Source organism: Triturus cristatus, chromosome 1_2 (genome assembly GCF_964204655.1).
Source record: "Triturus cristatus chromosome 1_2, aTriCri1.1, whole genome shotgun sequence".
In the NCBI taxonomy this organism is placed as follows: domain Eukaryota; kingdom Metazoa; phylum Chordata; class Amphibia; order Caudata; family Salamandridae; genus Triturus; species Triturus cristatus.
This window is the reverse complement of record NC_140580.1, coordinates 806,444,744-806,459,467: the sequence shown is the minus strand read 5'-3', so window position 1 is coordinate 806,459,467 and position 14,724 is coordinate 806,444,744.

The window sequence follows — 14,724 nt, the reverse complement described above, 5'->3', positions numbered from 1 at the left end:
TCTCCCAATGCCTGATTGCTCACTGAGGGTGTCCCAATGATGGTTTAGTTTTGCATGGCACAGTGTTCACATCTGTGTCACTGTGGTTCTGCCCCCCTCATGTGTTGTGTAGTTGCCTGGGGATACTGTGACACACACACACACATGCTGTGTCAGATGTGCAGTGTGAGTTTGCCTGTTTGTGTTGCTGTTGTTGGCCTTTGTCTGGATGCTGTTTCTGTGATTTTGCATGCTGTCCCTGTGAGTCATATCACATCATTGTGCACATTCATCCTGGTTGTTAGGTGCCATTGCTGGAATGGAATGTGAGTTTGAGAGCTGACACCTACAGTCTACACATGTTTTTTTGATTGGTGTGTCTATTTTCGAGATATGTGCATGCTTGGTGATGTTCACTTCTACTCTTGTGTCATTGTACACTGTATGCATTGTCAGCCCCCATGTGTGGTGCTTGTCTGCACATGGCCGAGAGTGTGTTATGTTTTCACAGCACTGTTAGCCTCACCACATCTATGTGTGTATGGGACACAACCACTAGTTTGCCCAGAAGTGTTTAATGTGTTGGGAGCAGGGATCATACATGCTGTTTGTTATTTGCAGCTTTGACCATGATGACACTTACCTTTTGGTCACTGTGATGATTGGGGGTTTAGTCCCCATCACCACAATGCTCAACATCTACTGCATTTTGGAAGCCCACACTTAACTTCTGTTCTACACAGTGAGGGGGTGTTCTTTTTACATTGCCCAGTGCTATGGTGATGCTTGCCATGTGTATGTCACTCTCATGTGTTGGTCACACATGTGCTGTTACTTACATTGAATGTTTGTGGCCATAATCACTGTTGTGGGCTTTTGTCACAGACTACACACTGTTGACGTGATGTTAGGGGGATGTATTTTGCAGACATACCTGATGTTGGAGTAAGCTGGATGTGTTGCGCATCACCCATCCTATGGCTGGGGGTGGCAGGGGTGATGGGCAACAGGTCCCCTGTGAGTGGGGGTGGCAGGGGTGATGGGCAACAGGTCTCCTGTGAGTGGGGGTGGCAGGGGTGATGGGCAACATCAGCCCTATGGCTGGGGGTGGCAGGGGTGATGGGCAAAGGTCCCCTATGGGTGGGGGTGGCAGGGGTGATGAGCAACATCAGCTCTTTGGCTGGGGAGGGCAGGGGTGATGGCCAACAGGTCCCCTATGGGTGGGGGTGGCAGGGTGATGGGCAACATAAGCCCTATGGCTGGGGGTGGCAGGGGTGATGGGCAACAGGTCCCCTGTGAGTGGGAGTGGCAGGGGTGATGGGCAACAGGTCCCCTGTGAGTGGGGGTGGCAGGGGTGATGGGAAACAGGTCCCCTGTGAGTGGGGGTGGCAGGGGTGATGGCCAAGAGGTTGCCTGTGAGTGGGGGTGGCAGGGGTGATGGGCAACATCAGCCCTATGGCTGGGGGTGGCAGGGGTGATGGGCAACAGGTCCCCTATGGGTGGGGGTGGCAGGGGTGATGGGCAACATCAGCCCTATGACTGGGGGTGGTAGGGGTGATGGCCAACAGGTCCCCTATGGATGGGGGTGGCAGGGGTGATGGGCAACATAAGCCCTATGGGTGGGGGTGGCTGTGGTGATGGCCAACAGGTCCCCTGTGAGTGGGGGTTGCAGGGGTGATGGGCAACAGGTCCCCTGTGAGTGGGGGTGGCAGGGGTGATGAGCAACAGTTTCCCTGTGATTGGGGGTGGCAGGGGTGATGGGCAGCATAAGCCCTATGGCTGGGGGTGGCAGGGGTGATGGGCAACAGGTCACCTGTGAGTGGGGGTGGCAGGGGTGATGGGAAACAGGTCCCCTGTGAGTGGGGGTGGCAGGGGTGATGGCCAACAGGACCACTGTGAGTGGGGGTGCCAGGGGAGATGGGTAGCATCAGCCCTATGGCTGGGGGTGGCAGGGGTGAGGAGAACAACTCGTCCCCTGTGAGTGGGGATGGCAGGGGTGATGGGCAACTTAAGCCCTATGGCTGGGGGTGGCAGGGGTGATGAGCAACAGGTCCCCTGTGAGTGGGGGTGGCAGGGGTGATGGGCAACAGGTTCCCTGTGAGTGGGGGTGGCAGGTGGGATGGCCAACAGGTCCCCTGTGAGTGGGGGTGGCAGGGGTGATGGGCAACATCAGCCCTATGGCTGGGGGTGGCAGGGGTGATGGGCAACAGGTCCCCTGTGAGTGGGGGTGGCAGGGGTGATGGGCAACATAAGCCCAGTGGGTTGAGGTGGCAGGGGTGATGGGCAACATAAGCCCTATGGCTGGGGGTAGCAGGGGTGATGGGCAACAGGTCCCCTGTGAGTGGGTGTGGCAGGAGTGATGGGCAACATCAGCCCTATGGCTGGGGGTGGCAGGGGTGATGGGCAGCAGGTCCCCTGTGAGTGGGGGTGGCTGTGGTGATGGGCAACATAAGCCTTATGGGTGGGGTGGCAGGGGTGAGGGGCAACAGGTCCCCTGTGAGTGGGGGTGGCAGGGGTGATGGGCAACAGGTCCCCTGTGAGTGGGGGTGGCAGGGGTGATGACCAACAGGTCTCCTATGGGTAGGGGTGGCAGGGGTAATGCGCAACATCAGCCCTATGGCTGGGGGTGGCAGGGGTGATGGGCAACAGGTGCCCTTTGAGTGGGGGTGGCAGGGGTGATGGGCAACATCAGCCCTATGGCTGGATGTGGCAGGGGTGATGGGCAACAGGTCCCCTATGGGTGGGGGAGGTAGGGGTGATGGGCAACATCAGCCCTATGGCTGGGGGTGGCAGGGATGATGGGCAACATCAGCCCTATGGCTGGGGGTGGCAGGGGTGATGGGCAACAGGTCCTCTGTGAGCGGGGGTGGCAGGGTTGATGGGCAACATAAGCCCTATGGGTGGAGGTGGCAGGGGTGATGGGCAACATGTCCCCTGTGAGTGGGGGTGGCAGGGGTGATGGGCAACAGGTCCCCTGTGAGTGGGAGTGGCAGGGATGATGGGCAAAAGGTCCCCTGTGAGTGGGGGTGGCAGGGGTGAGGGGCAACAGGTCCCCTGTGAGTGGGGGTGGCAGGGGTGATGGGCAACATAAGCCCTATGGGTGGGGGTGGCAGGGGTGATGCGCAACATCAGCCCTATGGCTGGGGGTGGCAGGGGTGAGGGGCAACAGGTGCCCTTTGAGTGGGGGTGGCAGGGGTGATGGGCAACATCAGCCCTATGGCTGGATGTGGCAGGGGTGATGGGCAACAGGTCCCCTATGGGTGGGGGAGGTTGGGGTGATGGGCAACATCAGCCCTATGGCTGGGGGTGGCAGGGGTGATGGGCAACATCAGCCCTATGGCTGGGGGTGGCAGGGGTGATGGGCAACAGGTCCCCTGTGAGTGGGGGTGGCAGGGTTGATGGGCAACATAAGCCCTATGGGTGGAGGTGGCAGGGGTGATGGGCAACATGTCCCCTGTGAGTGGGGGTGGCAGGGGTGATGGGCAACAGGTCCCCTGTGAGTGGGAGTGGCAGGGATGATGGGCAAAAGGTCCCCTGTGAGTGGGGGTGGCAGGGGTGAGGGGCAACAGGTCCCCTGTGAGTGGGGGTGGCAGGGGTGATGGGCAACATAAGCCCTATGGCTGGGGGTGGCAGGGGTGATGGGCAACAGGTCCCCTGTGAGTGGGGGTAGCAGGGGTGATGGTCAACAGGTCCCCTGTGAGTGGGGGTGGCAGGGGTGATGGCCAACAGGTCCCCTGTGAGTGGGGGTGGCAGGGGTGATGGGCAACATAAGCCCTGTGGGTGGAGGTGGCAGGGGTGATGGGCAACATAAGCCCTATGGCTGGGGGTGGCAGGAGTGATGGGAAACAGGTCCCCTGTGAGTGGGGGTGGCAGGGGTGATGGCCAACAAGTCCCCTGTGAGAGGGGGTGGCAGGGGTGATGGGCAACATCAGCCCTATGGCTGGGGGAGGCTGGGGTGATGGGCAACATGTCCCCTGTGAGTGGGGGTTGCAGGGGTGAAGGGCAACATAAGCCCTATGGGTGGGGTGGCAGGGGTGATGGGCAACAAGTCCTCTGTGAGTGGGGGTGGCAGAGGTGATGGGCAACAGGTCCCCTCTGAGAGGGGGTGGCAGGGGTGATGGCCAACAGGTCCTCTATGGGTGGGGGTGGCAGGGGTGATCTGCAACATCAGCCGTATAGCTGGGGGTGTCAGGGGTGATGGGCAACAGGTCTCCTGTGAGTGGGGCTGTCAGGGGTGATGGGCAACATAAGCCCTATGGGTGGGGGTGGCAGGGGTGATGGGCAACAGGTCCCCTGTGAGTGGGGGTGGCAGGGCTGATGGGCAACAAGTCCCCTGTGAGTGGGGGTGGCAGGGGTGATGGGCAACATCAGCCCTATGGCTGGGGGTGGGAGGGGTGATGGGCAACAGGTCCCCTATGGGTGGGGGTGGCAGGGGTGATGGGCAACAGGTCCCCTGTGAGTGGGGGTGGCAGGGGTGATGGGCATCAGGTCCCCTGTGAGTGGTGGTGGCAGGGGTGATGGGCAACAGGTCCCCTGTGAGTGTGGGTGGCAGGGGTGATGGGCAACATAAGCCCTATGGCTGGGGGTGGCAGGGGTGATGTCCAACAGGTCCCCTATGGGTGGGGGTGGCAGGGGTGATGGGCAACATCAGCCCTATGGCTGGGGGTGGGAGGGGTGATGGCCAACAGGTCCCCTATGGATGGAGGTGGCAGGGGTGATGGGCAACATAAGCCCTATGGGTGGGGGTGGCAGTGGTGATGGCCAACAGGTCCCTTGTGAGTGGGGGTTGCAGGGGTGATGGGCAACAGGTCCCCTGTGAGTGGGGGTGGCAGGGGTGATGAGAAACAGTTTCCCTGTGATTGGGGGTGGCAGGGGTGATGGCCAACAGGACCACTGTGAGTGGGGGTGCCAGGGGAGATGGGTAGCATCAGCCCTATGGCTGGGGGTGGCAGGGGTGAGGGGAACAACTCGTCCCCTGTGAGTGGGGATGGCAGGGGTGATGGGCAACGTAAGCCCTATGGCTGGGGGTGGCAGGGGTGATGAGCAACAGGTCCCCTGTGAGTGGGGGTGGCAGGGGTGATGGGCAACAGGTCCCCTGTGAGTGTGGGTGGCAGGGGTGATGGGCAACAGGTCCCCTGTGAGTGGGGGTGGCAGGGGTGATGGGCAACAGGTCCCCTGTGAGTGGGGGTGGCAGGAGTGATGGGCAACATCAGCCCTATGGCTGGATGTGGCAGGGGTGATGGGCAACAGGTCCCCTATGGGTGGGGGAGGTAGGGGTGATGGGCAACATCAGCCCTATGGCTGGGGATGGCAGGGATGATGGGCAACATCAGCCCTATGGCTGGGGGTGGCAGGGGTGATGGGCAACAGGTCCTCTGTGAGCGGGGGTGGCAGGGTTGATGGGCAACATAAGCCCTATGGGTGGAGGTGGCAGGGGTGATGGGCAACATGTCCCCTGTGAGTGGGGGTGGCAGGGGTGATGGGCAACAGGTCCCCTGTGAGTGGGAGTGGCAGGGATGATGGGCAAAAGGTCCCCTGTGAGTGGGGGTGGCAGGGGTGAGGGGCAACAGGTCCCCTGTGAGTGGGGGTGGCAGGGGTGATGGGCAACATAAGCCCTATGGGTGGGGGTGGCAGGGGTGATGCGCAACATCAGCCCTATGGCTGGGGGTGGCAGGGGTGAGGGGCAACAGGTGCCCTTTGAGTGGGGGTGGCAGGGGTGATGGGCAACATCAGCCCTATGGCTGGATGTGGCAGGGGTGATGGGCAACAGGTCCCCTATGGGTGGGGGAGGTTGGGGTGATGGGCAACATCAGCCCTATGGCTGGGGGTGGCAGGGGTGATGGGCAACATCAGCCCTATGGCTGGGGGTGGCAGGGGTGATGGGCAACAGGTCCCCTGTGAGTGGGGGTGGCAGGGTTGATGGGCAACATAAGCCCTATGGGTGGAGGTGGCAGGGGTGATGGGCAACATGTCCCCTGTGAGTGGGGGTGGCAGGGGTGATGGGCAACAGGTCCCCTGTGAGTGGGAGTGGCAGGGATGATGGGCAAAAGGTCCCCTGTGAGTGGGGGTGGCAGGGGTGAGGGGCAACAGGTCCCCTGTGAGTGGGGGTGGCAGGGGTGATGGGCAACATAAGCCCTATGGCTGGGGGTGGCAAGGGTGATGGGCAACAGGTCCCCTGTGAGTGGGGGTAGCAGGGGTGATGGTCAACAGGTCCCCTGTGAGTGGGGGTGGCAGGGGTGATGGCCAACAGGTCCCCTGTGAGTGGGGGTGGCAGGGGTGATGGGCAACATAAGCCCTGTGGGTGGAGGTGGCAGGGGTGATGGGCAACATAAGCCCTATGGCTGGGGGTGGCAGGAGTGATGGGAAACAGGTCCCCTGTGAGTGGGGGTGGCAGGGGTGATGGCCAACAAGTCCCCTGTGAGAGGGGGTGGCAGGGGTGATGGGCAACATCAGCCCTATGGCTGGGGGAGGCTGGGGTGATGGGCAACATGTCCCCTGTGAGTGGGGGTTGCAGGGGTGAAGGGCAACATAAGCCCTATGGGTGGGGTGGCAGGGGTGATGGGCAACAAGTCCTCTGTGAGTGGGGGTGGCAGAGGTGATGGGCAACAGGTCCCCTCTGAGAGGGGGTGGCAGGGGTGATGGCCAACAGGTCCTCTATGGGTGGGGGTGGCAGGGGTGATCTGCAACATCAGCCGTATGGCTGGGGGTGTCAGGGGTGATGGGCAACAGGTCTCCTGTGAGTGGGGCTGTCAGGGGTGATGGGCAACATAAGCCCTATGGGTGGGGGTGGCAGGGGTGATGGGCAACAGGTCCCCTGTGAGTGGGGGTGGCAGGGCTGATAGGCAACAAGTCCCCTGTGAGTGGGGGTGGCAGGGGTGATGGGCAACATCAGCCCTATGGCTGGGGGTGGGAGGGGTGATGGGCAACAGGTCCCCTATGGGTGGGGGTGGCAGGGGTGATGGGCAACAGGTCCCCTGTGAGTGGGGGTGGCAGGGGTGATGGGCATCAGGTCCCCTGTGAGTGGTGGTGGCAGGGGTGATGGGCAACAGGTCCCCTGTGAATGTGGGTGGCAGGGGTGATGGGCAACATAAGCCCTATGGCTGGGGGTGGCAGGGGTGATGTCCAACAGGTCCCCTATGGGTGGGGGTGGCAGGGGTGATGGGCAACATCAGCCCTATGGCTGGGGGTGGGAGGGGTGATGGCCAACAGGTCCCCTATGGATGGAGGTGGCAGGGGTGATGGGCAACATAAGCCCTATGGGTGGGGGTGGCAGTGGTGATGGCCAACAGGTCCCTTGTGAGTGGGGGTTGCAGGGGTGATGGGCAACAGGTCCCCTGTGAGTGGGGGTGGCAGGGGTGATGAGAAACAGTTTCCCTGTGATTGGGGGTGGCAGGGGTGATGGCCAACAGGACCACTGTGAGTGGGGGTGCCAGGGGAGATGGGTAGCATCAGCCCTATGGCTGGGGGTGGCAGGGGTGAGGGGAACAACTCGTCCCCTGTGAGTGGGGATGGCAGGGGTGATGGGCAACGTAAGCCCTATGGCTGGGGGTGGCAGGGGTGATGAGCAACAGGTCCCCTGTGAGTGGGGGTGGCAGGGGTGATGGGCAACAGGTCCCCTGTGAGTGGGGGTGGCAGGTGGGATGGCCAACAGGTCCCCTGTGAGTGGGGGTGGCAGGGGTGATGGGCAACATCAGCCCTATGGCTGGGGGTGGCAGGAGTGATGGGCAACATAAGCCCAGTGGGTGGAGGTGGCAGGTGTGATGGGCAACATACGCCCTATGGCTGGGGGTAGCAGGGGTGATGGGCAACAGGTCCCCTGTGAGTGTGGGTGGCAGGGGTGATGGGCAACAGGTCCCCTGTGAGTGGGGGTGGCAGGGGTGATGGGCAACAGGTCCCCTGTGAGTGGGGGTGGCAGGAGTGATGGGCAACATCAGCCCTATGGCTGGGGGTGGCAGGGGTGATGGGCAGCAGGTCCCATGTGAGTGGGGGTGGCTGGGGTGATGGGCAACATAAGCCTTATGGGTGGGGTGGCAGGGGTGAGGGGCAACAGGTCCCCTGAGAGTGGGGGTGGCAGGGGTGATGGGCAACAGGTCCCCTGTGAGTGGGGGTGGCTGGGGTGATGACCAACAGGTCCCCTATGGGTAGGGGTGGCAGGGGTGATGCGCAACATCAGCCCTATGGCTGGGGGTGGCAGGGGTGATGGGCAACAGGTGCCCTTTGAGTGGGGGTGGCAGGGGTGATGGGCAACATCAGCCCTATGGCTGGATGTGGCAGGGGTGATGGGCAACAGGTCCCCTATGGGTGGGGGAGGTAGGGGTGATGGGCAACATCAGCCCTATGGCTGGGGGTGGCAGGGATGATGGGCAACATCAGCCCTATGGCTGGGGGTGGCAGGGGTGATGGGCAACAGGTCCTCTGTGAGCGGGGGTGGCAGGGTTGATGGGCAACATAAGCCCTATGGGTGGAGGTGGCAGGGGTGATGGGCAACATGTCCCCTGTGAGTGGGGGTGGCAGGGGTGATGGGCAACAGGTCCCCTGTGAGTGGGAGCGGCAGGGATGATGGGCAAAAGGTCCCCTGTGAGTGGGGGTGGCAGGGGTGAGGGGCAACAGGTCCCCTGTGAGTGGGGGTGGCAGGGGTGATGGGCAACATAAGCCCTATGGGTGGGGGTGGCAGGGGTGATGCGCAACATCAGCCCTATGGCTGGGGGTGGCTGGGGTGAGGGGCAACAGGTGCCCTTTGAGTGGGGGTGGCAGGGGTGATGGGCAACATCAGCCCTATGGCTGGATGTGGCAGGGGTGATGGGCAACAGGTCCGCTATGGGTGGGGGAGGTAGGGGTGATGGGCAACATCAGCCCTATGGCTGGGGGTGGCAGGGGTGATGGGCAACAGGTCCCCTGTGAGTGGGGGTGGCAGGGTTGATGGGCAACATAAGCCCTATGGGTGGAGGTGGCAGGGGTGATGGGCAACATGTCCCCTGTGAGTGGGGGTGGCAGGGGTGATGGGCAACAGGTCCCCTGTGAGTGGGAGTGGGAGTGGCAGGGATGATGGGCAAAAGGTCCCCTGTGAGTGGGGGTGGCAGGGGTGAGGGGCAACAGGTCCCCTGTGAGTGGGGGTGGCAGGGGTGATGGGCAACATAAGCCCTATGGCTGGGGTGGCAGAGGTGATGGGCAACAGGTCCCCTGTGAGTGGGGGTGGCAGGGGTGATGGTCAACAGGTCCCCTGTGAGTGGGGGTGGCAGGGGTGATGGCCAACAGGTCCCCTGTGAGTGAGGGTGGCAGGGGTGATGGGCAACAGGTCCCCTGTGAGTGGGGGTGGCAGGGGTGATGGGCAACATAAGCCCTGTGGGTGGAGGTGGCAGGGGTGATGGGCAACATAAGCCCTATGGCTGGGGGTGGCAGGAGTGATGGGCAACAGGTCCCCTGTGAGTGGGGGTGGCAGGGGTGATGGGCAACAAGTCCCCTGTGAGTGGGGGTGGCAGGGGTGATGGCCAACAAGTCCCCTGTGAGAGGGGGTGGCAGGGGTGATGGGCAACATCAGCCCTATGGCTGGGGGAGGCTGGGGTGATGGGCAACAGGTCCCCTGTGAGTTGGGGTTGCAGGGGTGAAGGGCAACATAAGCCCTATGGGTGGGGTGGCAGGGGTGATGGGCAACAAGTCCTCTGTGAGTGGGGGTGGCAGAGGTTTTGGGCAACAGGTCCCCTCTGAGAGGGGGTGGCAGGGGTGATGGCCAACAGGTCCTCTATGGGTGGGGGTGGCAGGGGTGATCTGCAACATCAGCCGTATGGCTGGGGGTGGCAGGGGTGATGGGCAACAGGTCTCCTGTGAGTGGGGCTGTAAGGGGTGATGGGCAACATAAGCCCTATGGGTAGGGGTGGCAGGGGTGATGGGCAACAGGTCCCCTGTGAGTGGGGGTGGCAGGGCTGATGGGCAACAAGTCCCCTGTGAGTGGGGGTGGCAGGGGTGACGGGCAACATCAGCCCTATGGCTGGGGGTGGGAGGGGTGATGGGCAACAGGTCCCCTATGGGTGGGGGTGGCAGGGGTGATGGGCAACAGGTCCCCTGTGAGTGGGGGTGGCAGGGGTGATGGGCATCAGGTCCCCTGTGAGTGGGGGTGGCAGGGGTGATGGGCAACAGGTCCCCTGTGAGTGTGGGTGGCAGGGGTGATGGGCAACATAAGCCCTATGGCTGGGGGTGGCAGGGGTGATGTCCAACAGGTCCCCTATGGGTGGGGGTGGCAGGGGTGATGGGCAACATCAGCCCTATGGCTGGGGGTGGGAGGGGTGATGGGCAACAGGTTCCCTATGGTTGGGGGTGGCAGGGGTGATGGGCAACAGGTCCCCTGTGAGTGGGGGTGGCAGGGGTGATAGGCATCAGGTCCCCTGTGAGTGGGGGTGGCAGGGGTGATGGGCAACAGGTCCCCTGTGAGTGGGAGTGGCAGGGATGATGGGCAAAAGGTCCCCTGTGAGTGGGGGTGGCAGGGGTGAGGGGCAACAGGTCACCTGTGAGTGGGGGTGGCAGGGGTGATGGGCAACATAAGCCCTATGGGTGGGGGTGGCAGGGGTGATGCGCAACATCAGCCCTATGGCTGGGGGTGGCAGGGGTGAGGGGCAACAGGTGCCCTTTGAGTGGGGGTGGCAGGGGTGATGGGCAACATCAGCCCTATAGCTGGATGTGGCAGGGGTGATGGGCAACAGGTCCCCTATGGGTGGGGGAGGTAGGGGTGATGGGCAACATCAGCCCTATCGCTGGGGGTGGCAGGGGTGATGGGCAACATCAGCCCTATGGCTGGGGGTGGCAGGGGTGATGGGCAACAGGTCCCCTGTGAGTGGGGGTGGCAGGGTTGATGGGCAACATAAGCCCTATGGGTGGAGGTGGCAGGGGTGATGGGCAACATGTCCCCTGTGAGTGGGGGTGGCAGGGGTGATGGGCAACAGGTCCCCTGTGAGTGGGAGTGGCAGGGATGATGGGCAAAAGGTCCCCTGTGAGTGGGGGTGGCAGGGGTGAGGGGCAACAGGTCCCCTGTGAGTGGGGGTGGCAGGGGTGATGGGCAACATAAGCCCTATGGCTGGGGGTGGCAGGGGTGATGGCTGGGGGTGGCAGGGGTGATGGGCAACAGGTCCCCTGTGAGTGGGGGTGGCAGGGGTGATGGTCAACAGGTCCCCTGTGAGTGGGGGTGGCAGGGGTGATGGGCAACAGGTCCCCTGTGAGTGGGGGTGGCAGGGGTGATGGGCAACATAAGCCCTGTGGGTGGAGGTGGCAGGGGTGATGGGCAACATAAGCCCTATGGCTGGGGGTGGCAGGAGTGATGGGCAACATGTCCCCTGTGAGTGGGGGTGGCAGGGGTGATGGGCAACAAGTCCCCTGTGAGTGGGGGTGGCAGGGGTGATGGCCAACAAGTCCCCTGTGAGAGGGGGTGGCAGGGGTGATGGGCAACATCAGCCCTATGGCTGGGGGAGGCTGGGGTGATGGGCAACAGGTCCCCTGTGAGTGGGGGTTGCAGGGGTGAAGGGCAACATAAGCCCTATGGGTGGGGTGGCAGGGGTGATGGGCAACAAGTCCTCTGTGAGTGGGGGTGGCAGAGGTTTTGGGCAACAGGTCCCCTCTGAGAGGGGGTGGCAGGGGTGATGGCCAACAGGTCCTCTATGGGTGGGGGTGGCAGGGGTGATCTGCAACATCAGCCGTATGGCTGGGGGTGGCAGGGGTGATGGGCAACAGGTCTCCTGTGAGTGGGGCTGTAAGGGGTGATGGGCAACATAAGCCCTATGGGTAGGGGTGGCAGGGGTGATGGGCAACAGGTCCCCTGTGAGTGGGGGTGGCAGGGCTGATGGGCAACAAGTCCCCTGTGAGTGGGGGTGGCAGGGGTGACGGGCAACATCAGCCCTATGGCTGGGGGTGGGAGGGGTGATGGGCAACAGGTCCCCTATGGGTGGGGGTGGCAGGGGTGATGGGCAACAGGTCCCCTGTGAGTGGGGGTGGCAGGGGTGATGGGCATCAGGTCCCCTGTGAGTGGGGGTGGCAGGGGTGATGGGCAACAGGTCCCCTGTGAGTGTGGGTGGCAGGGGTGATGGGCAACATAAGCCCTATGGCTGGGGGCGGCAGGGGTGATGTCCAACAGGTCCCCTATGGGTGGGGGTGGCAGGGGTGATGGGCAACATCAGCCCTATGGCTGGGGGTGGGAGGGGTGATGGGCAACAGGTTCCCTATGGTTGGGGGTGGCAGGGGTGATGGGCAACAGGTCCCCTGTGAGTGGGGGTGGCAGGGGTGAAAGGCATCAGGTCCCCTGTGAGTGGGGGTGGCAGGGGTGATGGGCAACAGGTCCCCTGTGAGTGGGAGTGGCAGGGATGATGGGCAAAAGGTCCCCTGTGAGTGGGGGTGGCAGGGGTGAGGGGCAACAGGTCACCTGTGAGTGGGGGTGGCAGGGGTGATGGGCAACATAAGCCCTATGGGTGGGGGTGGCAGGGGTGATGCGCAACATCAGCCCTATGGCTGGGGGTGGCAGGGGTGAGGGGCAACAGGTGCCCTTTGAGTGGGGGTGGCAGGGGTGATGGGCAACATCAGCCCTATAGCTGGATGTGGCAGGGGTGATGGGCAACAGGTCCCCTATGGGTGGGGGAGGTAGGGGTGATGGGCAACATCAGCCCTATGGCTGGGGGTGGCAGGGGTGATGGGCAACATCAGCCCTATGGCTGGGGGTGGCAGGGGTGATGGGCAACAGGTCCCCTGTGAGTGGGGGTGGCAGGGTTGATGGGCAACATAAGCCCTATGGGTGGAGGTGGCAGGGGTGATGGGCAACATGTCCCCTGTGAGTGGGGGTGGCAGGGGTGATGGGCAACAGGTCCCCTGTGAGTGGGAGTGGCAGGGATGATGGGCAAAAGGTCCCCTGTTAGTGGGGGTGGCAGGGGTGAGGGGCAACAGGTCCCCTGTGAGTGGGGGTGGCAGGGGTGATGGGCAACATAAGCCCTATGGCTGGGGGTGGCAGGGGTGATGGGCAACAGGTCCCCTGTGAGTGGGGGTGGCAGGGGTGATGGTCAACAGGTCCCCCGTGAGTGGGGGTGGCAGGGGTGATGGCCAACAGGTCCCCTGTGAGTGGGGGTGGCAGGGGTGATGGGCAACAGGTCCCCTGTGAGTGGGGGTGGCAGGGGTGATGGGCAACATAAGCCCTGTGGGTGGAGGTGGCAGGGGTGATGGGCAACATAAGCCCTATGGCTGGGGGTGGCAGGAGTGATGGGCAACAGGTCTCCTGTGAGTGGGGGTGGCAGGGGTGATGGGCAACAGGTCCCCTGTGAGTGGGGGTGGCAGGGGTGATGGCCAACAAGTCCCCTGTGAGAGGGGGTGGCAGGGGTGATGGGCAACATCAGCCCTATGGCTGGGGGAGGCAGGGGTGATGGGCAACAGGTCCCCTGTGAGTGGGGGTAGCAGGGGTGAAGGGCAACATAAACCCTATGGGTGGGGTGGCAGGGGTGATGGGCAACAAGTCCTCTGTGAGTGGGGGTGGCAGAGGTGATGGGCAACAGGTCCCCTCTGAGAGGGGGTGGCAGGGGTGATGGCCAACAGGTCCTCTATCGGTGGGGGTGGCAGGGGTGATCTGCAACATCAGCCCTATGGCTGGGGGTGGCAGGGGTGATGGGCAACAGGTCTCCTGTGAGTGGGGGTGTCAGGGGTGATGGGCAACATAAGCCCTATGGGTGGGGGTGGCAGGGGTGATGGGCAACAAGTCCCCTGTGAGTGGGGGTGGCAGGGCTGATGGGCAACAAGTCCCCTGTGAGTGGGGGTGGCAGGGGTGATGGGCAACATCAGCCCTATGGCTGGGTGTGGCAGGGGTGATGGGCAACAGGTCCCCTATGGGTGGGGGTGGCAAAGGTGATGGGCAACAGGTCCCCTGTGAGTGGGGGTGGCAGGGGTGATGGGCATCAGGTCCCCTGTGAGTGGGGGTGGCAGGGGTGATGGGCAACAGGTCCCCTGTGAGTGTGGGTGTCAGGGGTGATGGGCAACATAAGCCCTATGGCTGGGGGTGGCAGGGGTGATGTCCAACAGGTCCCCTATGGGTGGGGGTGGCAGGGGTGATGGGCAACATCAGCCCTATGGCTGTGGGTGGGAGGGGTGATGGGCAACAGGTTCCCTATGGTTGGGGGTGGCAGGGGTGATGGGCAACAGGTCCCCTGTGAGTGGGGGTGGCAGGGGTGATGGGCATCAGGTCCCCTGTGAGTGGGGGTGGCAGGGGTGATGGGCAACAGGTCCCCTGTGAGTGTGGGTGGCAGTAGTGATGGGCAACATAATCCCTATGGGTGGGGGTGGGAGGGGTGATGGGCAACAGGTCGTCTGTGAGTGGGGGTGGCAGGGGTGATGGGCAACAGGTCCCCTGTGAGTGGGGGTGCAGGGGTGATGGCAACATCAGCCCTATGGCTGGGGGTGTTAGTGGTGCTTGCCATGCAACCCATATGGTGGGCTGTTGTTAGTGGCCAGGATGTGGATCCCCTGTGTGTGTGTGCCATTTTACGGGTACGTGTTGTTTGTTTATGTGGTAGATGTCTGACTTACCGCCTGCGCCGCCGGCGTCGGTTCCTGAGCCGGTCATAGATGTAGAGTACTGGTATGACCTGCGCGATGGGATTCATGATGTGTTTGTGTCGTACACGCTGCTTGTTGCTCCGTCTCGTACCCGCAGCAAGCTGGGCCGTCTCGTAGCCGTGGATTGAGTTGTGGCACGAATCGTAGCTGATATGCTTGTTTTCCGGATGCTGTGAC